The sequence below is a fragment of the Oryctolagus cuniculus genome, chromosome 1 (assembly GCF_964237555.1).
Source record: "Oryctolagus cuniculus chromosome 1, mOryCun1.1, whole genome shotgun sequence".
NCBI lineage: Eukaryota > Metazoa > Chordata > Mammalia > Lagomorpha > Leporidae > Oryctolagus > Oryctolagus cuniculus.
Genome location: NC_091432.1, coordinates 155,327,035 through 155,354,524, shown reverse-complemented (window position 1 = coordinate 155,354,524; position 27,490 = coordinate 155,327,035). Strand labels below are relative to the sequence as shown.

Below are 27,490 nucleotides of genomic sequence, written 5' to 3'. Positions count from 1 at the left end.
TGGCATGAGATCTTTCTCTACATAGATGCCTCTGCTCTGTTCTGATTCATGTGCATGCCTGTGGCACTCAGAGGGCTCCACATACTACTTTTGGTCCTAGAAACCATCTCACCTCTACCTTAAAGGGGCACACTGCTCCATATTTCACCCTCCAACAATACTAGAAACTGTTTTTTTTTTAAAGATTTATTTATTTATTTGAAAGTCAGAGTTACACACACACACACACACACAGAAAGAGAGAGAGAGAGAGAGAGAGAGAGAGAGAGAGAGTGAGTGTGTGTCTTCCATTCAAGGGTTCATTCCCCATTGTGGCTGGAGCTGCGCTGACCTGAAGCCAGGAGCCAGGAACTTCTTCCAGGTCTGGCCCAAGGACTTGGGACATCTTCCACTGATTTCCCAGGCCACAGCAGAGAGCTGGATGGGAAGTGGATCAGCCGGGTCTCGAACCGACACCCATATGGGATGCCGACACTTCAGGCCAGGGTGTTAACCCTCTGCGCCACAGTGGCAGCCCCAGGAACTGTTTTAAAAGATTGCAAATGCCTCCTATTTTTCTGATGATAAGGCAATTAGTTGCAGAAAAGTCAGAAAGGCACACGTGAAGAGAAGAATGGGGTGGGAGAAAAAGGAGAGAGAGGGAGTGAGAGACAGAAAGTCACTGATAATTGTACCTCTTCAAGATAAGCATTATTCTTATCAGCCAGGACTAGAATCAGCTGATAAGCACAATCATTATTCTGATGTATTTCCTTCTTGAACCTCTTTGTTCAGTGTTTCTCTGCCCTCTTTCTTAGACTGCTTGCGCCATTATTATAGAATTGACAGCTAAGTGGGTAAATATTTAAATTCGGAAGGATTGCATTTGTAGAATAAATAGTATCAAAAAGAGATTTTCTTTTAACATTACTTACTGTGTATAGTGGAAGTTAATAGCAAGAGAATGGTAACTATTGAGATAGAAGTCTATCTGGCATAGCAGAGTCCTCAAGCCAAACTTCTCCTTCCCCTCTCTTGCAAAAGCCCCACTTCTTTGTCAACTCCTCCACCACTACCACGTATGGAAATGTTGCTATGAATAAAAACTCATTACATTATGAACTATTTAGGTCTGGGAATATGCTAGGGAACCCATAACCTGTCTATCACTTTTCCCATGGGAAGATCTGTTCTAGATTCCAAACAACTTACTTACAAACTCACTGAATTAAAATGAATTATTTCTAGGGGGCAAAACTGCCTGTGTTTAAATCACTGGAAGAACAAGAGTGAAGGGCAGGCGTTGTGGAGCAGCCAGTTAAGCTGCTGTTTGAGATGCCCACATCCCATGGGGCCATTGCTGTGGTGCAGTAGGTTAATCATCTGCCTGTGGCACCAGCATCCCATATGGGCACCAGTTCTAGTCCCGGCTGCTCCTCTTCTGATCCAACTCTCTGCTGTGGCCTGTGAAAGCAGTAGAAGACAGCCCAAGAACTTGGGCTCCTGCACCCACACGGGAGACCGGGAAGAAGCACCTGGCTGCTGGCTTCAGATCAGCACAGCTCCAACCGTTGCGGCCATTGGGGAATGAACCAGCAGACGGAAGACCTTTGTCTCTATTTCTCCCTCTCAATGTCTGTAACTCTACCTCTCAAATAAATAAATAAAATCTTAAAAAAAAAAGAGAGAGAGATGCCCACATCCCATATCAATGTGCTGATTTCAGTCCCAGTTCCTTTGCTTCTGATCCAGCTTCCTGCTAATGCACCTGGAAAGCAGCAGATGATGGCCCAAGTACTTGGGTTCCTGTCACCTACATGGAAGACCCAAGTGGAGCTACTGGCTCCTGGCTTCAGACTGGCTCAACCTTGGATGCTGAGGGCATTTAATAAATAACAAATAAGTATTATTTTGATAAAGAATTTAATAAATAAATCAATAATAAGAAACAGGAGTAAGTGGTAATATTTGTGACAGCAGGTTAAAGCAGAGTGGTAAATTCTCACACATTATGAGGAATGGCTAAGAACTGAAAAAAGAAAATTCTTCCAAGTAACTTCCCTGTGAGGCCTTGCTTATCTCTAATTTTTCTTTTTCTTTTTTTTTTTAAGGTTTATTTTATTTATCTGAAAGGCCGAGTTACAGAGAGAGGGTGAGAAAGAGAGAGAGAGAGAGATGGAGTTTTTTTGTCCACTGGTTCACTCCCCAGATAGCTGCAATGGCTAAGCTGAAGCCAGCAGCAAGAAGCTTCTTCCGGATCTCCTACATGGGTGCAGAGCCCCAAGCACTTGGGACATCTTCAGCTGCTTTCCTAGGTGCATTAGCAGGGAGATGGATCGGAAGTAGAGTAGCCAGGAATTGAACTGGTGCCCATATGGGATGCCAGCATTGTAGGCAGCAGCTTTACCTGCTATGCCACACACCAGTCCCACTAGTTTTTCTTCATTGCTCTTCTTTGTCTACTGAATTCATTTATCAAAACCCAGTTATCCTCTACAGAGTGCATGTGAAACTGGTGACAACTGAAAAGAGTCTGAAGAATGTCCCAATGTCAGTTTGCTGTCCTTAATATTGCACTCTGGTTATATAAAATATTTCTATCAAGGAAAGCTGGGAGAAGGACACATAGAATCTTTTTTTTTTTTTTTTTTTTTTGACAGGTAGAGTGGACAGTGAGAGAGAGAGACAGAGAGAAAGGTCTTCCTTTTGCCGTTGGTTCACCCTCCAATGGCCGCCGCGGCCGGTGCGCTGCGGCCGGCGCACCGCGCTGATCCGATGGCAGGAGCCAGGAGCCAGGTGCTTCTCCTGGTCTCCCATGGGGTGCAGGGCCCAAGCACTTGGGCCATCCTCCACTGCACTCCCTGGCCACAGCAGAGAGCTGGCCTGGAAGAGGGGCAACCGGGACAGAATCCGGCGCCCTGACCGGGACTAGAACCCGGTGTGCCGGCGCCGCAAGGCGGAGGATTAGCCTAGTGAGCCGCGGCGCCAGCTTACATAGAATCTTTTTTATACTGCTTTTGCTAATTCTTGTGAACCTATAATTACTTCTAAAGAAGAACTAAGCTCCAGAACTCTCTGTAGCATAGGGTCTTGCCTGAAAACCAGAATCACATCACTTTCCACTTGCTTTGGCTTCCTGTCCCTTAACATAATTTGCATGCTGCAGCTTGTCTAATAACCTGCACCTCACCACTTAGTCTATATGTGTATTATGTATGTAGTTCATATGTTGATATATTTGGCATACAACTTGAATTAAACAGGAATATAAATTATATATTCTTGTATATATACACATATATGTATATATACATATATACCCCATATATATATACCTCCATATATATACACACACACACACACACACATATATATATGCACCTCCATCCAGATAGTTGCCCTGTTTACTAGCTGTGTCATATGTGTATCTATCTCAAATCTTCTAAGACTATAAGGTTTATCACTGTGCCTCCTTCCTTGGTACTCCAGGGCACTTAGTAATGCTAACTTTATGGTAGATACTCAATAAATACCACTCAAGAGACTGAAAAAGTGAGACATGTGAAGGGAAACAAAGAGAAAGTTAAAACACTTGACAAGGTTGTGTTTTTTCCTAACAATATAATTTGATGCCCAGAAAACATTTACTAGCCCAAGATTGGAGTTTAAAGGCTGTAGAAGCTTCTTTAATCCAAGTTATCACTGTAAACAGGCTCTTATCACAAAGAAGCACAAAGGTTAGCCATCAGTGTTGTTTTACCATTTGGCATAAAAATATCTCTGAGAGTGCACTGAGGAAAATGCTGGAAAAGCTCTTTGCTAACTCTAGAATCCACCCTTCCTGGGGTAATCTGGTCTGAATCAGAGGGCGAACAGGCTTACTTAAACTGAAAACTTACTTAAACTTGGGTTAAAGAAGGGACAGAATAAATTTTAAACTTTATGAGAAATGTATATCATCAAAGTCAATATGAAAATTATCTCTGAAATCTGCTGACTTAATATTCTCACAAAAAGGTACTCACTTGTTAAAAGTGCTCTTCATGGGTTAAAAAATGAGATTTAGCTTAGAAATAAAGACTCAATTTGTAACTTATACACAGTTTGGCTCTATGTGATATACAGCCATTTACAAAATAAAACATGTAGCAAAATAAGCAAAGATTAGGAAATGTGCATGGCATTCTAATTTTGCCATTTATGCTTTGAAAATGAGAAAGAGGGGCCAGTGCTGTGGTGCAGCAGGTTAACGCCCTGGCCTGAAGTGCAGGCATCCCATATGGGCGCCAGTTCGAGACCCGGCTGCTCCACTTCCTGTCCAGCTCTCTGCTATGGCCTGGGAAAGCAGTACAAGATGGCCCATATCTTTGGGCCCCTGTACTCAAGTGGGAGACCCAGAAGAAGCTCCTAGCTCCTGGCTTCAGATTGGCACAGCTCCAGCCATTGCAGCCAATTGGGGAGTGAACCATCGGATGGAACACCTCTCTCTCTGCCTCTCCTCTCTCTGTGTAACTGACTTTCAAATAAAAATAAACAAATCTTTTAAAAAACAAAGAAAAGAAAATGAGAAATTTTATATATACTATATTCATTGAATATTGTACCATATTCATGAATTAACTTCAGAAATTTTGTTTATTGTTGAGTTATAAATTAAAACATAGAAATAGAAAAACCACATAAAATACATTAATGTCTTCATGAATTACGAGCATGTGAACTCTTGTAACCACCTATACATCAGGAAAAAAAATTGCAAACCCCAGAGGTCTCTACATCTACATGTGCTACATCTCACTCAGACTTGTCTCCTCCCTCCAAAAGGAACTACTATCTTTACTTTTATTTTTTTAAAGATTTATTTATTTGAAAAAGAAGAGAGAGAGAGAGATGTTTTTCATTTGCTGATCCACTACCCAAATGCCTGCAACAGCCAGGGCTGGGCCAGGCTGAATCCAGGAGCCCAGAACTCCATTCAGTTTTCCCACTTGGGTGCAGGGACCCAAGTACTTGGACCACCATCTGCTTCCTCCCAAGCACATTAGCAAGGAGTTGGATTGGAAGCAGAGCAGCCAGAAACTCAAACTGGCACTCTGATATGGGACACCAGCATCACAAGGAGCAGCATAGCCCTACTTTTATAGTAAAATTTCACTCCATTATCCTGGCGTTTGTAACTTCCTTGCATTTCTTTATGATTTTTTCAACCAAGTGTGCATCCCTGGCTTCTGTATTTAGCCTGAACCATTTTTTAAAAATTGGTCTTTAATGTCTCCTTTAATATACAGGTCCATCCCTTCCCTTCCCTTCCCTTCCCTTCCCTTCCCTTCCCTTCCCTTCCCTTCCCTTCCCTTCCCTTCCCTTCCCTTTCCTTCTCTTTGTTTCCCTACATTCTTTTCTATTGAATAACCCAGGTTTAACCTTCTACATCACAGTACTAGCCCCATAAGTCTTTAAAAAAAAAAAAAAGGCAAATCTTCCAGGCCCAGATTTAGGTCAACACATTCTTGGCTAGCAGCCTAATGGCAATGTCACTAGAGACCACAAGAAAAAAAAATCGTCGGTTAGCGGCCGGCATTGTGGTATAGCAAGTAAAGCAACTGCCCGCATCCCATACAAGTGCCAGTTCGAGTCCTAACTGCTTCACTTCTGATCCAGGTCCCTGCTAATGAGTCTGGGGAAGCAGGGGAAGACGGCCTAAGTACTTGGGCCCCTGCACCCACATGGGAGACCTCGAAGAAGCTCCTAGCTCCTGGCTTCCATCTGGCCCAGCCCTGGCCATTACAGTCATTTGGGGAGTGAACCAGCAGATGGAAGATCTCTCTCGATCTCTCTCTCTCTCTCTCTCTTTCTCTCTTTCTCTCTGTCTCTGCTCCTCTCTGTAACTCTGGCTTTCAAATAAATAAAATAAATCTTTTTTAAAAAATCATCAGTTAAACTGCTTCTAGAAGCCTAACTCAACTGAATGTTATGTAAATACACCTAGCATTAGCAAAGCTTTGGAGTAATTTGTTACAGAGCAATAACAGATAAGTAATTCACAACCCATCACAACTGAAATATAATTCATCCCCCTTGGGTCAGCAGAAGCCTCTTCAAATTGTCTCCTGAGTTATTTGAGATAATCCTGGTAATAAGATTTGATAACTTCATGACTATATATGAGGAAACACCCTTGGATTATCTTGTACATTCCTTGTTCCAAAACAAGAGTCAGCTATTTCTCCAAGGAGTCCTTGTTTATCTTACTGAGAATGATATTGAAAAAAACCCCAGCCAAGGCTCCATAAGTTCTTGCTTGGACATTATTTCTAGATCCATACATTTCAGAGAGAAAGTAACTTGCACATTAATATGTAAATTTCCAATTCAAATTCAGAATTAAAGATTTTTATTTGACTTCTTTTTTTAATTTTTTAATTGATCTTTGTATTAAATCTATTTTCAACAGAAGAATCTTAGTACTAAAGAACAAAAACAATGAAATTAAACATTCATTATTCAATTGCTTTATTGAACATAAACACACAGTAGTCTCAGAAAACAATTATGATACTATCATCACCAAATATGATTCTGGGACTGGCATTGTGGCATAGAACCAGTTCAAGTCTCAGTTGCTCCACTTCTGATCTAGTGCCAAGCTAATGTGCCTGAGAAAGAAGCTGAAGATGGCCCAGATGCTTGGGCCCCTGAACCCACGTGGGAAACCAGGTTGAAGCTCCTGGCTCCTGGCTTCAGTCTGGCCCAGCTTCAGCCACTGCAGCCATTTGGTTAATGAACCAGCAGATGGAATCTCTCTCTCTCTCTCAAGCTCTGTCTCTACCTTTCTGTAACTGCCTTTCAAATAAATAAAATAAATCTTAATATATGACTAAAACAATTGAGTGGTTGGCATCATAGCACAGCAGGTTAAGCTGCCACCTGCATCACTGGCATCCCATATGTGCCATATATGGGCCCTTAATTTAATATTGGAGCTATGGTTCTTCATTTTCTCCTGATTTGAATCATTGTTAACAAAATATCTGATAATAATATACTACTATACATTATATGCTACTTTTTTTCTAAATGACTTTACTTTAAAGCCAGTCCAAGTCCTGGCTGTTCCTCTTCCAATCAAGCTCCCTGCTAATGCACCTAGGAAAGCAGCAGAAGATGACTCAGGTGTTTGGGTCCCTGCACCCACCTGAAACCCGGATAGAGGTCCAGGTTCCTGGTTTCAGCCTGGCCTATTTCTAGCTGTTGCAACCATTTGGGGAATGAACCAGCAGATGAAAGATTTCTCGCTCCTCTCTCTCTAACTCTGCCTTTGAAATACATAAAATAAATCTTTTTAAAAATTGTTTGAAATAATTTTTGCAAATGTTTGCACATTTGTCCTCCTATTTAAATAGTTATGCACATGTCTATTGCCAGATAACAACCATTACACATTCATTTTATATGTTTTCCCTCCTTAATGTTTATTTACTGTTTATGCTACAAGTAACCATATAGTAGCTTTAACACCCATCACAAGTACATATGATGATGCCTCTTACACAACATTTTTTTTTTTTGACAGGCAGAGTGGATAGTGAGAGAGAGAGACAGAGAAAGGTCTTCCTTTTGCCGTTGGTTCACCCTTCAATGGCCGCCGTGGCCGGTGCGCTGCAGCCGGCACGCTTCGGCCGGCGCACCGCGCTGATCCGATGGCAGGAGCCAGGTGCCTCTCCTGATCTCCCATGGGGTGCAGGGCCCAAGCACTTGGGCCATCCTCCACTGCCCTCCTGGGCCACAGCAGAGAGCTGGACTGGAAGAGGAGCAATGGGGACTAGAACCCGGTGCCCATATGGGATGCCGGTGCCGCAGGCGGAGTATTAGCCTATTGAGCCACGGCGCCGGCCCTTACATAACTTTTGTTTCACTTGTTTTTCAGAAGTTTACTCAAAAAAATTTATAGAAACACTATTCTCATCTATTGATATCACCTTGTGTCTTCCTTTTTTTTTTTTTTTTTTTTTTTTTTTTTTTTTTTTTTTTTGGACAGGCAGAGTAAGAGAGAGAGAGACAGAGAGAAAGGTCTTCCTTCCATTGGTTCACCCCTCAAATGGCTGCCACAGCCGGCGCGCTGCGCCGATCTGAAGCCAGGAGCCAGGTGCTTCCTCCTGGTCTCCCATGCGGGTGCAGGGCCCAAGCACCTGGGCCATCCTCCACTGCCTTCCCGGGCCACAGCAGAGAGCTGGACTGGAAGAGGAGCAACCGGGACAGAACTGGCGTCCCAACCAGGACTAGAACTCAGAGTACCGGTGCCGCAGGCGGAGGATTAGCCTAGTGAGCCGTGGCGCTGGCCTGTCTTCCATACTTGAAAATCAATTTTGTTGGTTATAAAATCCTCAGCTCACATTTCCCTTCATTTAATATTGGAGCTATGGTTCTTCATTTTCTCCTGATTTGAATCATTGTTAACAAAATATGTGATAATAATATACTACTATACATCATATGCTACTTTTTTCCTAAATGACTTTACTTAAGTTTAGCAGTTTTCAAGAATATATACTAGTCACAGCTATTCTTGGTCAGTGTTCCCAGGCACTCAGCATGCTCTTTCTAATTAATAGTTCAATTCTTATCATTTCAAGATATCATTTTTGAATTATAAATTTTTTAAAACATTTACTTATTTATTTGAAAGTCAGAGTTACACAGAGAGAGAAGAAGCAGAGAGAGAGGTCTTCCATCCGCTGGTTCACTCCCCAATTGGCCACAATGGCTGGAGCTGTGCTGATTCGAAGCCAGGAGCCAGGAGCTTCTTCCAGGTCTCCCACACGGGTGGAGGGCCCCCAAGCACTTGGGCCATCTTCCACTGCTTTCCCAGGCCATAGCAGAGAGCTGGATCAGAAGTGCAGCAGCTGGGACTTGAACTGGCACCCATATGGGATGCCAGCATGTTAGGTGGCGGCTTTACCTGCTATGCCACAGCGCCGGCCCCAAATTATACATTTTAGTGTTTGCTTTATTCTCCTACTCAGGCTTTCTTCTGTGCTTCAGTTACCCATATGTTGAATCATCATTGCCTAACTTCGGTGTTTATATTTTTCCTCAAATAATTTTCCCTTTTAATTCAATTTTTCTATTTTTTCTCTTCTTAGTCTTCTATTTCCATTGAGCATTACTTGTTCACTCTCTTCTTTTAAAACATATTTATTTAGTTGAAAGGCAGAGTATCAGAGAGAGGGGGAAAGACTGAGAAAAAAAGACCTTCCATCTGCTGGCTCACTTCCCAAAGGCCCACCTTAGCCAGAGCTGAACCAGCCCTAAGAAGGGAGCCAGGAACTCAGTCCAGATCTCCCATATGGATGCAGGAACTCAGGTACTTGGACCACCATCTGCTGCCTCGCAAAGCACATTGGCAAAAAGCTGAACTGGAAGTAGAAGAGCAGGTACTTGAACCAGGAACTCTGATAAGGGATGCAGATACTCCAAGCAGTGACGTAACCCACTGCACCACAGCATTTACCCCTGCTTTTTCTATCTTCTACTTCAGTCTTCATTGATATTTTCATTCTAATTATTTCTTCAGTCTGTTACCTCATTTCTGTATTTCTCTATTTCTGATTTATATTGCTCTTCCATGTTGTCTACCACTTCCTTATAATCTTGTTATCTTGTTTTAAAATAGAGTTTTGATCTATTTCTGATCATCTTTTGGGATGCTTTCATGGTCTGTAAGCATTGTTATTCTTACCCTCATTCTCTTTTTTCCTCATAATAATTTTGTTTGACTTCATTACTTTTCTATTGTTAATTTTCTTTAAAGTTAATTTTCCTGAAATTGTCCATGGCAGACAAGGTCAGCATAATCTTTTTCTCTTCACAGAGAGTTCTTTATGGCTCTCATGTAGTGTGCAGCATTACAATGACTGGCTTCCTGAGACATCTGGCATCTACCCCCTTCTCTCACTCTCATCATTCTAGACCTGCTCTGAGATGTAGGGACAAGGATCAGGTTCTGAGAGTGGCTTTGAGAAACATCTGGAGGGAGCAGTGTTGTGGCAGAGCTGGTTAGGTCACTGCTTGGAACCCCTGCATCCCATGTTAGAGTGCCTGGGATCCAGTGCTGCCTCTGTTTCCCATCCACCTTCCTGCTAATGCACCTGGGAGGCCATAGATGAAAACTCAAATACTTGGGTCCCTGACACCCCTACAGGAAACCCAGATGGAGTTCCTGGCTCTTGGCTTCAGCCTGGCTCATTTGTTGTGGGCATTTGGGGAGTAAACCAGCAGATGGGAGGTCTGTTGTCCCTCTCTGTCTACCCATCTCTTTCTGCCTCACTGTCTTTCAAATAAATAAATAACTAACCAAATAAAAACTTAAAAAGAAACTTCTGGGAAAAGAACAGGGAGGCTTGGAGGCACCTGGCAGCTTCCCACAAGTATCTCAACTGCTGGCTGGATGGGTTATCTCAGGAATACAGCCTCTCCATGGTCAGGGAGAGTAATTTTGGTAAGGTTTTCTTTGAGGTCAAGGGACTTGGTGCCATGACCTCAGTAATAAGGGACAAAGAGGTCAAAAGGTCAGCAGCCAAGGAACCTACAAGGAGTCCAGGCCTTGGTTCTGGAAGCCAGTCATGGGGAGGGTTGCCCCAGGTCCCAGAGAGCTGGACAAGGAGCTGGGTCTGGGTGCAGGCTGGAAAGGGAACAAATTCAGGGTTGGAGGCACAACCACAGAGAGGCTGGGGAGCGGGTCCTGCCACTCCCTTCCATGCCCTTTCAGCCTCTTGGAATTCTCCCCCTTGGCGAGCACAGGTTTGGGTGTGGGGCTATGTAAGAAAAACACGAGGAAAAGAAGACAACAGATAGTGTCCCAGAATAAGGTCATGATTAAGAATTACAGGGGGCGGCACTTCAGCAGACAGGGCCTACGCCATTGTGAGTCAGTACCGACACTGGCGGCTGTGAGCAGTGAGGAAGTGCACCCGCTCCAGTGGGGCAGGCTGTGCTCCTAGACATCCTGGCCACTGCCCCAACTCCGAAGGTCAGGTCTGAGGTATGCCATGCCTCAGCCTGGGTCTTTCCAGCTCCACCCTCGCCTTTGCAGAGGAACATGTCCGGATTCCACTGAGGGCTTGAGGAGGACCTGCTGGCCCCTTTGGCTTGCAGTTGCTATCAGCGTACTTGGCCCCCTGTGGTTTCCTTCCACTATCGCCCACGTGCACAGACACAGTCTGCCACACTCCATGGTTGGTGACTTCTCCCCCACTGGTTGTATCTGGAGTTTCCAAGAGCCAATTTATCACTTAGTTTGCTTTTATCCTCCTTGCTTAACCTTCTCTGAGCTTCCTGGATCTGCAGTTTGGTGTTTGTCATTAATTTTTGGGAATTCCTAGTCATTAATACTTCAAATGTTTGCTTTTTTTCTTCTCTTCTCCTACAGCTATTCTTATTATACATATTTACACATTTTGTAATTGTCCCACCACTGTTGGATATTCTGTCCCATCTTTTTCATTCTTTTTTTTCTCTTTGCTTTTCACTTTTGGAAATTTTCCTTGACATTTCTGTACACAAGAAGAGTTGTTGACTTTCAGTTTGTTCAACTTTCATTGTTGTGTTGTTGGTGGTGGTGTGTTAGGAGTGATGACTTCCAATCTCCTTATATGACAGGTCAGAAATTGGAAGTCTATATAGTTTAATTATGAATATTGTTCATGGGCTACTAGTTTTGTTGTCTAATTTACATGTAGCGATTTGGGAGGACCATTACCATCTTCTCAAAATCTGAAATATTAAATAATATTTTAATATAGTTACTTGAGTTTACAAATTAATTTTTTTGGGTTCAAAAGTGACATCACTAAACATTGAAATTGTAGGTTAACAAGAAAAGGACAAGAATTTCTTTAGAAAAATGAATATGTACAAACATGCAATTTACAGAAAAACCCAAAAGAAACATTAAGCACGATTTGACACTTACTAGTAACCAGAGTAGCACCAATGAAAAATTATCAATTTTAACTCAGACTATTAAAAATAGACATCTGGAGAGCTGATAGCGCTGTCGCTTATAAAGGCCCAATGGCTTTGGGTGTGGAGAGCAGAGAAAGAATATGTGTATTACATAAACTAGTGCTAGCACTCAGTAGAGAAATCAGTGCCTTTTAGTCACATTTACTGGATGTGATTAGTGATTGATCCAGCATTGTCATTCTTGGATATATATCCCAAATAAATTCTTAAACTACAGCTATAAAGGAACAGCATAAGGATGTTAGTCATAACTTATAGCATAAGAGTTAGTGGTAATATTGATTTATATCACTGAAAGTATAAATGCGCAAAATGGGTAAATTCACACATGGAGTATTTATAATTTGTAGCAATCAGAAATAATATGTGTAGTACACACCAATATGTGTCATCTTTAAAACTTTAATGCTTAGTCAAAAAAGAAACGCTTAAGATCCAAAACTAGTGGGGCCAGCGCCGTGGTTCACTCGGTTAATCTTCTACCTATGGCACTGGCATCCCATATGGGCACCGGTTCTAGTCCCAGTTGCTCCTCTTCCAGTTCAGCTCTCTGCTATGACCTGGGAGGGCAGTGGAGGATGGCCCAGGTGCTTGAGCCCCTGCACCCACATGGGAGACCAGGAAGGGCCACCTGGCTCCTGGCTTCAGATCAGCACAGCGCCAGCTGAGGCGGCCATTTGGTGAGTGAACCAATGGAAGGAAGACCTTTCTCTCTGTCTCTCTCTCTCACTGTCTATAACTCTACCTGTCAAACAGACAAACAAACAAAAAGATCCATAACTAGCTACCATATTTATAAATAATAAAATGCATGCTAAGGAATGAAGAATACAGAGTTTACAAAAACACAAAGAGGATACATATTAACCACAGTGGAATGAATGCCTTGGAGTAAGAAGGAATGACAATATGGAATAAAGAAAAGGAGAGTACAAAAACAATAGTCAGATACATAAATTGAAACAAGAAGGGGATTTGACAAATCAGTGATGGTCAATACCCTAAATTAAGACGTAGATTTGGTAGCCGGCCTATGGGCTCCAGTTGGAGTCCCGGCTGCTCCTCTTCTGATCCAACTCACTGCTGTGTCCTGGGAAAGCAGTGGAAGATGGCCCAAGTGCTTGGACCCCTGCACCCACGTGGGAGACTCAGAAGAAGCTTCTGGCTCCTGGCTTCAGATCAGCTCAGCCCTGGCTGTTGTGGCCATTTGGGGAGTCAACCAGTGGATGGAAGACCTTTCTGTCTCTCCCTCTCTCTGTCACTCTACCTCTCAAAAAAAATAAATAAATAAAAAATCAAGCAAACAAAAAAAAAGCAGACTTGTTCACTTCTCCATGTATGAGCTTGAACTTAAATTTTTAAATAAATTCAAATATTTGCCCTAAAAAGCAGAGTTTTTTGAGAATATCTCTAACAGAAAGATAAATTATTTTTCCTGTCTTATTTGCATCTTCTCTATTTTGTATTCTCTGACTTACTTCTGAATCACTTTTTTTAAGACTTATTTAGGGGCCGGCGCCATGGCACACTAGGTTAATCCTCCACCTGCAGTGCCAGCATCCCATATAGGTGCCGATTCTAATACTAGTTGCTTGTCTTCCAGTCCAGCTCTCTACTGTGGCCTGGGAGAGCAGTGGAGGATGGCCCAGGTGCTTGGGCCCCTGCACCCACATGGGAAACCAGGAAGAAGCTCTTGGCTCCTGGCTTCGGATCGGCGCAGCGCCAGCCATGGTGGCCATTTGGGAAGTGAACCAAAGGAAGAAAGACCTTTCCCTCTGTCTCTCTCTCTCTCACTGTCTATAACTCTACCTGTCAAATAAATAAATAAAATCTTTAAAAAAGAGAGACTTATTTATTTATTTGAAAGGCAGAATTACAGCAAGGTAGAGGCAAAGAGAGAGCTCTTCCATCCACTGGTTCAATCCCCAAATGGTCAGAATGGCCAAAGCTGTGCCAATCCAAAGCCAGGAGCCAGGCGCTTCTTCCAGGTCTCCCACATGGGTGCAGGGGCCCAAGGACTTGGGCCATCTTCTACTGCTTTCCCAGGCCATAGAAGAGAGCTGGATCTGAAGAGGAGCAGTTGGGACTCAAACCGGCACCCTTATGGGATTCTGGCACTGCAGGTAGCAGCTTTACCCACTATACCATTGTGCCAGTCCCAGGACACATCTTTTTAAAAAGCACAGTATGAATAAAGCACAATCAGAAGTATAAAACTAGGGGTGAGGATTGTGGCATTGTGGGTTAAGCCATCACCTGTGATGTCAGCATCCCATGTGGGCACCTGTTTTTGTCCCTGCTAATGGCCTAGGAAAGCAATGGAAGATGGTCCAAGTACCTGGGCCCCTGTTCCCATGTGGGAGACCTGGAAGAAGCTTGTAGCTCCTGTGTTTGGACTGGTCCAGCCCTTGAGGTTGCAGCCATCTAGGGAGTGAACCAGCAGATGGAAGATTCTCTCTCTCTCTCTCTTTCTCTGTTACTGTGCCTTTCAAATAAATAAATCTTTTTAAAAGGAGTATAAAACTAGATGATGGGAGTTGATTAAGAATACTGGAAGGTGTGGTTGGCCCTGTGGCACAACAGTTTAAAGCCCTGGCCTGCAGCGCCAGCATCCCATATGAAGAGCTGGTTCAAGTCCCTGCTGCTCCACTTCCAATCCAGCTCCTTGCTAATGAGTCTGGGAAAGCAGTAGGACCTGGCCCAAATCCTTTGGCCCCTGCACCCATGTGGGAGATCTGGAAGAAGCTCCTGACTCCTGGCTTTGGATTGGCTCAGCTCCAGTGATTGCGACCATTTGGGGAGTGAACCAATGAATGGAAGCCTCTCTCTCTCTCTCTCTCTCTCCCTGTAACTTTTTCAAATAAATAAATCTTAAGAAAAAAAAAAAAGCATAAGGGAAAGAAGACTGAATCAGCAGAGAACAAGCTATAAAGGATTTGAAAGTTCCACCAAGGAACCATGACTTTTATCTTTTATTTTTTTATTTTTGACAGGCAGAGTGGATAGTGAGAGAGAGAGACAGAGAGAAAGCTCTTCCTTTTGCCGTTGGTTCACCCTCCAATGGCCGCCACGGCTGGAGCACCACGGCCGGTGTACCGTGCTGATCCGAAGGCAGGAGCCAGGTGCTTCTCCTGGTCTCCCATGGGGTGCAAGGCCCAAGCACTTGGGCCATCCTCCACTGCCTTCCTGGGCCACAGCAGAGAGCTGGCCTGGAAGAGGGGCAACTGGGAAAGAATCCGGTGCCCCAACCGGGACTAGAACCCGGTGTGCCAGCGCCGCTAGGTGGAGGATTAGCCTATTGAGCCGCGGCGCCGGCCAATTTTCATCTTTTAGACAACAGGAAGTTTCTGAAGTTTTTTAGTCAGGAACTGCATAGATGTCCTGCGTTGTATCTCACATCAAATCTCCCATCATAGTTCTTTTTCTCCAGCCTCACAGTGGTACACCCGTCTCAGGGTGAGTCCACTGAATCCCTACTGTGTCTCCCTCCCTTTTGGCTGACTTCCCACTTCCTGCCTTTCCTCACTTTTATTGCTTCCATTTCTGCAGATTCATAACTTGACCTAATCTCATCACAGTCTGTTACCTCTATCACTGGCATCCTATACACCACATTAGTGTATTCTTTAAACACTGAGTGGTCCCCTAAAGCATACTGGGCACTCTACTAGGGGCTGAGCCCACAATGATTAAAAAAAAAAAAAAAAGAAAAAGAAAAAAAGAGAACCAAATCCTGCTCTTACATAACCTAGAGGCAGAAGGAGAAGTTATGTTTTAGTATCCTATTTTTAGTGTATTCCTTTTAGTAACTTTTCTCTTCCCAGCAGACTGAACTTATACTGCTCAGCACATGGTAGGTGCTCAGTAAATGTTTACTGATTGAATGGTGCATGTCTGAGTGATTAGGAGAACCTACACATTCAGCCACAGGCATTATCATCAGTCCTGGGTTGATAATGACCACCTCATTCCTTCTTAGAGTGGCTGATCATGTGAAAATGTGAACTCTAGGTTATGAGTTGACAAATTTCTTCTGGAAAGTGCTAGATAGTAGATATTTTAATCATCATACGTCATGATGTCTGTTGCCAACTATTCAGCTTTGCCATCACAGTGCAAAGGTAGCTGTCGACAAAAGGTAAACTAATGTGTCTGTACTCCAAAAACACTGTTTGCAAAAGCAGAGTTTGCAAAATAGGCGGTAGGCTGCAGTTGGCCCAAAGTCTCTAATTTGCCACCTCCTGCTCTGGACAATGCCAGTTCTGTGCATTTTTCAGGACTGCCTTCATGCCTGGTCCAGATGCCATTCTTCAGCTAAACTCAGTAGCTACAAGCAACATCTGAGTTTACTTTTAAACCTATGTCTGATGTTACAATGGTGGTGTTGTGGAAGTGTATGTAATTTGGAGCCCAACAGACCTGTTTTACTAGTTGGTTAGCTTTTTGGCAGGTGAACCCCTATTTCCTCACAGTAAATGGAGATTATTTTTCTTTGTTTAAGGAAAATCCTGACTATGAAGATCAAATGAGATATGTACACTGAGAGCGGAATGTGATGCCTAGCACACGGAGAGCTGGCCACAGATATGCTCCCATTGCCCAGTTCTGTTCTTTTCATCCCTTAAATTACATCAGCAGATATTTTTTTGGAGAATCTACTATATCCAAGGAACTTTGAGGTACCATTAGAACTATAACAAATCCTCGCTGATTATCTCTTTTTTAAATGTTTCCTTTTTAAAAGAAATTTGAAAGGCAGAAAGAGAGAGAGAGAGAGAGAGACAGAGAGAGAGAGAGAGAGAGAGAGAGAGAGAGAGATTGATTCAGAAACAGAGACTGAGATGGAAGGAGACCTTCCATTGGATGATTCACTCTCCAAATGCCCACAACAGCCAGGGCTGAACCATGCCCTAGCCAGAAGCCTGGAAATCCATCCAGGTGGAGAGCAGAAACCCAAATTCTTGGATCACCATCAGCTGCTTCCCCAGCATGCATGTTAGCTGGAAGGTGGATCTGAAGAGGAGGCAGGACTTGATTCCAGGGACTTTGATGGCAACAATAGTTGCCCACACTCCTTGATTTTTTTTTTTTTGGTAGATTTTATCTGCTCACACACTAATCATGCTAATATTTAATTTTTAATATTATAAAATAAATATTCATTCATTGTTTGTCTATTATGTGCCAGGTACCACTATATATACTGAGGTTTTTTGCAGTAAATAAAGTCCCTACCAATTACATTCTTTTATTTTTTTTTAAAGATTTATTTTATTTATTTGAAAGACAGAGGGGCTGGCGCCATGGTGCACTAGGTTAATCCTCCGCCTATGGTGCCAGCATCCCATATGGGCGCCGGTTCTAGTCCTGGTTGCTCCTCTTCCAGTCCAGCTCTCTGTTGGGGCCCAGGAGGGCAGTAGAGGATGGCCCAAGTGCTTGGGCCCCTGCACCCGCATGGGAGACCAGGAAGAAGCTCCTGGCTCCTGGCTTCGGATCAGCGCAGTGCCAGCCGTGGCGGCCATTTGGGGAGTGAACCAACGGAAGGAAGACCTTTCTGTCTGTCTCTGTCTCTTGCTATCTGTAACTCTACCTGTCAAATAAAAAAAAAAAAAAAAAAAAAAAAAGCTTCTTCCGAGTCTCCCACATGGGTGCAGGGGCCCAAGGATTTGGACCATCTTCTTTTGTTTTTCCAGGCCATAGCAGAGAGCTAGATTGGAAGTGGAGCAGCCGGGACTTAAACTGGCATCATATGAGAATGCCAGCACTGTAGGCCAAGGCTTTAACCCACTGAATCATAGCGCCAGTCCTGCCTGAAAAGATTCTACTGTCATTCAATTCAAGTTAGGAAAAAAAAAAAAAAAAAAAAAAAAAAGTGGGGCATCTGAGGAGTGAACCAGCGGATGGAAGACCTCTCTCTCAGTCTCTACCTCTCTCTGTAACTCTGTCTTTCAAATAAATACAATAAATCTTTTAAAAAGTAATTATATATATATAAAGTTTATCTTTGCTGGAATTGTTAGTTGAGGTCTTATTGAAGATTTAATAAATCTTTTTAATCATAATTTCCTTTTTTTTACAAAATAACTTGAAGCAATAGTATGAAAAACCAGTAGAATCTGGCCCAAGTGCTTGGGTCCCTGCACCTGTGTGGGAAACCTGAAAGAAGCTCCTGACCTGGAAGAAGCTCCCGGTTCCTGGCTGTTGTTGCCATCTGGGGAATGAACCAGCGGATGGAAGACCGATTCTCTCTGTCTCTCCCTCTCTCTCTCTGCCTCTGCCTCTCTGTGACTCTGCCTTTAAAAAAAAAAAAAAAAAAAAAAAAAAAAAAAAAAAAAAAAAAAAAAAGATGCGTATCAACATTACCACTTCTCACTCAGAAAAGTCTTAAAAGTTCTCCAGAATGGAACAGTTTGATTCATAGCAAGAAAACTCTGAGTTAAATTCCTTTCAGATGCTGTCTTCTACTTAGTTTTTGATTAATCACTGACTTATTGAGTACTTAATAAGATTTTATACAATTTATTAGAAAATATCTTCTTGGGGCCCGCACCATGGCACACTAGGTTAATCCTCTGCTTGCAGTGCCGGCATCCCATATGGGCGCCGGGTTCTAGTCCCGGTTGCTCCTCTTCCAGTCCAGCTCTCTGCTGTGGCTTGGGAAGGCAGTGGAGGATGGCCCAAGTGCTTGGGCCCTGCACCCGCATGGGAGACCAGGAGGAAGCACCTGGCTCCTGGCTTCGGATCGGCGCAGCGCTGGCCGTGTCGGCCATTTCGGGGGTGAACCAACGGAAGGAAGACCTTTCTGTCTCTTTCTCTCACTGTCTAACTCTATCTGTCAAATAAATAAATAAAAAAAGAAAGAAAATATCTTCTAAAACCCATTAATATAAATGCAGAGTTAGAAAAAATAACTAATCGGTAGTATTTCCACAAAGTCTTCCTGTCCCTAGGACTATTCTAGGCCTCAAATAACAGAAATCTGTATTTTTCTTGAAATAAAGTACAACTATAATTGAAATGGGCAAGAAAAGAGTGCTTTTCTAATGAAAATCCACCTACTATATGCAAAGATGATTTTTCTTTCCAGGGCAAAAAGCAATTTAAATATTGATACAGGTTTCATTTATAAAGCTGTCATGTATATTTCAAATAGATTTTAAAAAACTAGAAAAAAATCATTGTGCTAGATCATAACAGTCATACAACAATATTTTGATGAGAACCAGGACCAGAATATTTGACATTTAAAATCTGCCATCAAATGTTTTATCCAGTTTCCAGATTGGCTATTTACAGTAATCAAAATTTTTAATGTTTTTTCATTCACATACCATTGTCTTCAGTCTATTTACAGAACAGTCCAATTGTGCATCAATGCAGAAAGACACTTCAGGAACAGTTCAATTAACTAAACAAGCTATTTAACTAATAAAAGTTCTTTTCAGTAAGAAACTGAAGCAATTTTTTCATGCATGCTTCATTGCATGTTTTAATTTCTTGGTTTTGGCCCATGATCACTTAACCACAATTATCAAGCAAATCTAAATAGTTAACTATAATTGCAAGATTATGCCTTGTGGATTTTATGGTGTATAAAATCGAGCATAAAAGAAAATAAACATAAGCAAGAGCAACAAAAAGTCCATTCACTTACCCTCTTCATTACCACAGCCATGACAAACTTCACTCAGCCTTTGGCCATTGCATTTTATCCTGAAGTTTCCATCCACCAAGCAATCAGATAAACCCGTTTGTGAGAGTGACTAATGGAAATAGTGCTGTAAAAACAACTTCCAAACAACTTTCCATGTGCTTAGTCTGGAAGAGAGAAACTGTCACGTGTGCATGGAGTAGAAGTTGTTAACTTTAATTCAGAAGGGACTTCACTTGTAGCAAGAACTTGTGACTCTGATTGCCGGAATAATGATTAACACTCTCCTTGCTATCTCTGAGCTCTCCAGCTGCAGATGATCTACTGAGGAGACCTTATCAATTCTGATGTGTGTTGTGAATGCTCACATACTGTGCCAGTGAGCTGGCATTTACCACACTGAATTGACTTCAGGGTTAGGTTATTCTAAATCAAATGTATTAGAACCTCTGTAAACTCCCTTTGGAGTTCTTTTTATTAAACTATTGCTCTGAAATGTTTTATTTTTACTTCCCATTCGTATGCCCCATGATAACAGATGGATTCTCACTTCCACCTTTTTTGTTAGAATTCCAGAGCTTTGTAAGTAACATGAGCAGAATCTCTGTGTTCCTTCAGCTTTATTTGTCTTCTCAGTTGTGCTCCTTTCAAAAAACTTCAGTGCTCTTTTGAACTGTTTGTTCTTACATTTCTGGAGACCAGGGCTGTGGGAAAATAGGGAGAACTAATAAACAGGTGTAGACAACTCAGGCACTAGAAACTCAGCAAATGATTATGGCTCAATCTTTATATGGTAGTCATGAATGGCAATGATTACATGAGCAGTCCCCCATGAAAGCTTCTGGAGTGGGTATTTTGTCTACTGACTAAGACGCTGGTAAAGATGCTGTTACCCCGTATGAATGTCTAGGTTCAATACCCACTCTAGTCCTGACTGCAGCTTTCTGTTAATGCAGTCCCTAGGAGGTAGTAGGGATGGTTCCAGTAGTTGGGCATCTGCCACTCATATGGAAGATCTGTATTGAGTTACCTCCCAGCTGGGGCCTCAACCCAGCCCCAGCCGTGAAAGACATTTGGGAAGTGAAGCAGTGGGTAAGAGTTCTGTCTCTTTCTTTCTCTATCTTTTGACCTCTCAAGTTTAAAACAAACCCAAAAAAGTGCTTCTAGAAGAAGAAGAAAATAAAATCAAACTTCACTCATGACATTGGCTGAGATTTATTTAGATAAATTTCTTGTGTCTTCCAGACAGGAGACTGAGGTGACAGGAGTATTGTAAATGCATGGCCTCCCTTAGGCCATACTGTGGAGTTCCACTCCACCAACTGGGTGAAGCAGATTGTGCATTTCCTGCTATATGACCTAGGAGAGTCCAATTAGATTTCAAATACAACAGTATAAAGAGCTTAAGAGCTAGTAGTCGTGTTTATTATGCTATAAACTTCACTTTCCTGATAGAACTTATATTACTGATTTAGAAATAGAATGATGACTCAAGAGTTCTTATCATCCTTTCTAGGGTATTTTCCAGAAATTACCAACTTAATTTTAAGAATTCAAATGTATCTTCCTCCCCATCTCACCCCTCTCCACCACCAAAGAAGGTAAGTTTTAATTATTTCAGTGCTGTAAACGATTCTAAATAAATTCAACTAGTATCTCCCTCTGCACCCTTATATTGCTACTGTCTCTAAAATAAAACAAGCATTTATGGGGTCGGTGCTGTGGCATAGTGGGTATGTGCCATTATACCGCAGTGCCTGCATCCCATATGGGTGCCGTTCTAGTCCCGCAGTACAAGATGGCCCAAGTCCTTGGGCCTCTGCACCAGTGTGGGAGACCCGGAGGAGGCTCCTGGCTCCTGGCTTCGGATCAGCACAGCTCCAGCTGTTGTGGCCAATTGGGGAGTGAACTTGCGGATGGAAGACCTCTCTCTCTCTCTGCCTCTCCTCTTTCTGTGTAATTCTTTCATATAAATAATAAAATAAATATTTAAAAAAATAAATAAATAAAACAAGCATTCTGAATGAGTTTCAATGTTCTAGGCAGCACCTAAAATGGTAGGCACTTTACAGCTTGACCACCAGCCCTTTATTTTCTTTTGTTGGTTACAACAATTGGCTAGGAATTTGGCAAAAAATGCTGTCCGCCCTAACACACACATACACATACACATGTACTTTACATCACCTTCATTGTTTGTCATTATATTAATGTGCATATTGCTAAGTACTGAATAATTATTTGCCATAATTATTCCATTGCCCAAAAGGTGGGTGCCAACAATCATGTGAAAAAATAATTAAAACCTCCAGAACTATAGTTCTTAACTTAGATTTTAAGGAGACCAGGGGTCCTGTAATCATTCTGAAATTATATAAGAATGCTTCAAAAACTCTGGAAAGTTGAATTAAAAATAATTTTATTCTGGTGCAAAAAATGTTGAAATTCATTCATCATAATATACAATTTTCATGAACTTTTTGAACATCCCATGTATGTATGGATTTTGGCAAATTTTTGCATCAAAGTTAACTTATCTTTTATCCATTTTCCATGAACATTCTGAAGTACCCTCTTTGTACTATCTCCATAATATGGCAAAGCCCAAGATTAATTGTTTTCAGTAACAATATCAGTATCTGTTTTTATTTCATTACCAGCATTATAAGGTATCTATCATTATAGCATATTAAATACACATCAACAGATGATCATGGTGCATATTCAACTAAACCAGAGTCAATTAATCATAGCCATACTTGTAGTGTTATAAGAAAATTAGACATAAATAGTAAGAAAAGAAATGTCTGAAACCTGTGTTCCTTGTATATGGTAAATTCAAATTTGTTTTCATGCTTTATTTTTTTTAATTGCAGAGAAAGGACAGACAGACAGATCTCATATCCACAGGTTTACTCACTAAATACCAACAACGACCAGGCTTAGCTGGGCTGGGGCCAGTAGTGCAAAGTCAATCCAGGTCTCCATGTAGGTGACAGGAACACCACTTGAACTTTTACCACTGCCTCCCAGGGTCCATATTAGCAGGAATCAGAGCAAGAGACAAGTATCAAACCTAGGCACTCTGATATGGGAAACAGGTGTCAATTGATAGGCAACCACCCATCCCATGCCTTAATGTTTAAATAGCTACAAGAACTCTAATACCAGCAATCCTACCTGAGACGATTTCATCCTCATCCAGTTAGGGGAGCTGGTGCTGGGGACAGAGAAGCGCCCCCATCCCCCCCCCCCCCAAAAAAAAGAACTCTGCATACCCTGGCATTTGGGGAGAAAGAAGGAATCCCATTGGGCCAGGCCTAGAGCTGGCAGACTAAATTCAAGCAGGGAACATCTCAGGCTGGAAGAACAAATGTGGCTCTACATCCCACTGCAGCACCTGGGCCACCACAGATTATTATGGAAGTCTCTGTCTGGAAGAGGGTGGGACACTCCTTCTCCTATATCTTCCCTCCCTTTCTCAAGGGTACCAACAGGCCTACCAACTTCCACCCTATCTGCATACTCAAAATTCCTTCAGAAGGCCGGGACATTCTTCCCCAACAAATTCTGTGGACTGGGGGTCTGTGTCAGGAGAGCCTAACTGCTGTCATTTATTGGGCAGCTATTAAACACAAGGTGCTTGATTTACCTTCATGTTCTTATTTAGTCCTTGCAACACTGTAAGGCAGACACTATCATTATTCCCATTTAACAGACCAAATATTCATAGGCTCACATAGTACAGCGTAGGCAGATATGCCAGAATACTACCATTTTTTTTTTAAGATTTATTTATTTGAGAGGCAGAGCTACAGACAGGATGGGGGTGGTGTTCTATCCACTCTCCAAATGGCTGCAGTGGCCGCAGCTGGGCCAGTCTGAAGCCAGGAACCAGAAGCTCCTGGGTCTCCCTCCTGGGTGCAGACTCCCATGCACTTGGGCCATCTTCCACTGTTTTCCTAGGTCATCAGCGGAGGGCTGGATTGGGAGTGAAGGAGCCAGGACACAAACCGGCACCCATTTGGGATGCCGGCGCCATAGGCAGAGGTTTCCAGTCCCTATCATTTTTATTATTGTGCCTTCTATGACTTCTTATTTAATCCTCATTTGGTATAAAACTTATTTCCTCATTTTTGAACCACTAGACTCTCTGTCTACCTGGACTTCTATCCTCCAGAGTGTTCATCCAATTTGTTCTCCATGGTGTCTGTCATATTAACACATAAACACACAAGTGTAAGGTGAGGAAGTTTAGAGGATTCACCACTAAAGCAAAGGACTGAAAAAGACAGCATTAAACACTTATTTGTAGAAAAACTGGAATTGTGAACACTCTTAATATTCAGTTTTCACTCATATTCTAATGACATTTTCAGAAATTGATCTGTTTTGTTTATTTTTATTTATTTGAAATGTAGGGGACGGCACTGTGGCGCAGTGGATTAACGCCCTGGCCTGAAGCGCCGGCATCCCATATGGGCGCTAGTTCAAGACCCAGCTGCTCTACTTCTGATCCAGCTCTCTGCTATGGCCTGGGAAAGCAGTAGAAGATGGCCCACATCCTTGGACCCCTGCACCCACTTGGGAGACCCAGAAGAAGCTCCTGGCTCCTGGTTTCAGATCAGTGCAGCTCTGGCCGTTGTGGCCAATTGGGGAGAAAACCACTGGATGGAGACCTCTCTCTCTCTCTGCCTCTCCTCTCTCTGTGTAACTCTGACTTTCAAATAAATAAATAAATAAATAAGAAAGAAAGAAAGAAAGAAAGAAAGAAAGAAAGAAAGAAAGAAAGAAAGAGAAAGAGAGAGGGAAAGAGAGAAAGATTTTCCACCCACTGGTTCACTCCCCCAGAAGTCTGTAGCAGCCAGGATTATGTCAGGCCAAAGCCAGGAACCTAAACAATTCCATCCAGATATTTGCTGGTGGCAGGGACCCAGGTACTTCAAACATGCCTCCCAGGGTAAGCATTAAAAGATAGCTGGATTGGAAATGGGGCAGTAAATCGAACCCGGGCACTCTTATGGAATGGAAGCAAGAGGTGGTATAATGCCTACTCCATTTTCAGGTTTTTTTTTTTTTTTAAGAGAAGATGTATTTTGGTATATGAGATCTTAGAACTCATTGAATGGAATATTGTCAAATATTTACTTAGAGTAAATAAGTATGTTATGATTATGATTGTGATTATGATGTAACATATGAGCAACATTTCCTGCCACAAAGTTTGCTCTTGAAGCATTCTTTTGACTTGTATCAGTGTGTGACATTTGGCCCAATGAAGCTATAACTCCTGGTCACATGATGATCTTTTGCTCAGGACTGATTGCCTCATACCACCATTATTACTCCAAAGCAATGAAATAACATTAGTCTAAGTCTTGAGCAACAACAGCAAGCTAAAATTAAAAAAAAAAAAAAAAAGGTAAAAAAAGGTCTCTTACACATAGGGACCAGAAAATAAAATAATAAAACAAGACCCATAGAAGAATCAAACCCAGGTCAGAGAAAATGTGGCAGGGAAATTTCTGATAAGGTTTTGTAGAAAAATCAAGTAGGAATAAATCTTTTCTCAAGTTCAACTTTTTTTTAATCTAAAAAATTTAATTTATTTAGTCTATTTTAGAGGCAGCGAAGACAAAGAGAGTGAGAGACAAAGAGATCACCCGTCCATTGTTTAACTCCCCAAATGCCTACAATGACTGGTGGTAGGCCATGGCTAAAGCCAGGAACTGGGAACTCAATCCAGTTCTCTCACCCACTTAATTGAGCCATCATCTGCTACCTCCCAAGATACACATTAGTAAGAAGCTGGAATCAGGAGCAGAGACAAGACTTGAATCCAGGCACTCCAATATAGGATGCAGGTTTCCCAGGTGGTATCTTAACCACTAGGCCAAAGCCAGGATCTGGGAACTCAATTCAAATCTCTCCACACTGGGAGTAGGGACCCAAGTACTTTAGCCATTGTGTGAACCACCAGACCCAGAATCAAACTTTTTGATTAAACTCAATTATCCTTTGGTAGTAAAATGATAAATACATTGGCAAATGCATACAGTAGAATTCTACAAAGCCACACAAGTAATTACATGTAATAATAAAGACAAATCTCAGTAACATAATATTGAGTAAAATAAGCCAATACAAAAGGAAAATAAAAGTACAAGAGTATTTGAAAATGTTCATGGAAAAATGGAAACAAAAGATAAGCTTTTGGGTGCAAATAAAATTTGGAATCCATGCATATGAGAGATTTCAAAAAGTCATAAAAATGGGTATTATAAAAAATGCACAGATTTCAAATTTGCACCAAAATAAACTTATCTTTTTAAAAAAAGAGATTTATTTATTTACATGAAAGTCAGAATTACAGAGAGAGGGGGAAAAGACAAAGAGAGAGATCTTTGGTTCAGTCCCCAAATGGCTGCAACAGCCAAGGCTGGGCCAGGCTGAAGTCAGGAGCTAGGGACTTCATTCAAGTCTCCCATGAGGGTGCAGGGCCCCATGCCCTTGGGCCATCTTCCACTGCTTTCCCAGGTCCATTAGCAGGGAGCTGGATCAGAAGTGGAGCAGCTGGGACTTGAACTGGTGCCCATACGGGGTGCTGACACTGCAGACCCTGACTTAAGTCCCTAGGCCACAGCACTGGCCCCTAAACTTATCTTTTAATCCCATTTTCCACATTTTGAAGTACCTTTGTATATGTATATTTGTTTATGTGTCTGTGTGTGTGCATACATGTGTAATATAGAAAAACTAATCCTGACAGATTTAAAAATACTAATCATGGGGCCAGTGCTATGGCAAAGTAGGTTAATCCTCTGCTTGAAGCGCTACACTTCATATGGGCGCCAGTTTGTGCCCCAGGTGCTCTTCTTCGATCCAGCTCTCTGCTATGGCCTGGGAAAGCAGTAGAAGATGGCCCAAGTCCTTGGGCCCTGCACCCATGTGGGAGACCCAGAAGAAGTTCCTGGCTCTTGGCCACGAATCAGCCCAGCTCCTGCTGTTGCGGCCATTTGTGGAGCGAACCAGTGGATGGAAAAATCTCTCTGTCTCTTGCTCTCTCACTGTAGCTTTACCTCTCAAATAAATAAATAAAATCTTTAAAACATATTCATCATTTGGTTGGGCGTTTGATTCAGCAGTTAAGATGCCTATGTTCCACATCAGAGTGTCTAGGTTCAACTCCTGACTCCAACTCCTAATTCCAGTATCCTGAAAATGCAAATCTTGAGGGTCAGAGGGTGATGATTTGAGTAGCTGCCTCTGCCACTCACAAGGGAGACCTGGATTGAGTTTCTGGCTCCCAGCTTTTTTTTTTTTTTTTTTTTTTTTTTTTTAATTTATTTATTTGAAAGTCAGAGTTACAGAGAGAGAGAGAGAGAGAGAGGTCTTCCATCTGATGGTTCACTCCCCAGTTGGCCGCAACGGCCAGAGCTGCACCAATCTGAAGCCAGGAGCCAGGTGCTTCTTCCTGGTCTCCTACCAGGGTGCAGGGCCCAAGGACTTGGGCCATCTTCTACTGCTTTCCCAGGCCATAGCAGAGAGCTGAATCGGAAGTGGAGCAGCCGGGTCTAGAACCGGCGCCCATATGGGATGCCGGCGCTTCAGGCCAGGGTGTTAACCCTCTGCGCCAGAGCACCGGCCCCTTGGCTCCCAGCTTTGGCCTGGTCCAGCCTCACCCCCAGTCCCTGTGGGTATCTGGGGAGTGAACTGGGGGTTGAACCTAGGCACTTCAGTGTAGAATGCAGGTATCCCAAGCAGCAGCTTCTCTGCTGTGCCACAATGCCCAGGCCATGATTATTCTAGTTTCTTAAACATTAGCTGTAACTTCCAAAA

The 27,490-nt window shown here is 42.5% G+C and overlaps 1 long non-coding RNA gene across 2 annotated transcripts in view; it reads left to right on the top strand.

Moving 5' to 3' along the window:
• LOC103348271 (uncharacterized) overlaps positions 1-27,490 on the top strand; it is a 53,963-nt gene that overhangs the window by 11,693 nt on the left and 14,780 nt on the right. The window contains exons 2-4 of one of the 2 annotated variants that reach the window (XR_516703.3): positions 16,502-16,679; positions 21,168-21,252; positions 21,436-21,612. This is a non-coding gene — a long non-coding RNA (uncharacterized lncRNA). Of the gene's footprint in view, positions 1-16,501; positions 16,680-21,167; positions 21,253-21,435; positions 21,613-27,490 lie in introns of those variants that run through there. The other variant, XR_007919858.2, reaches the window with a different exon arrangement.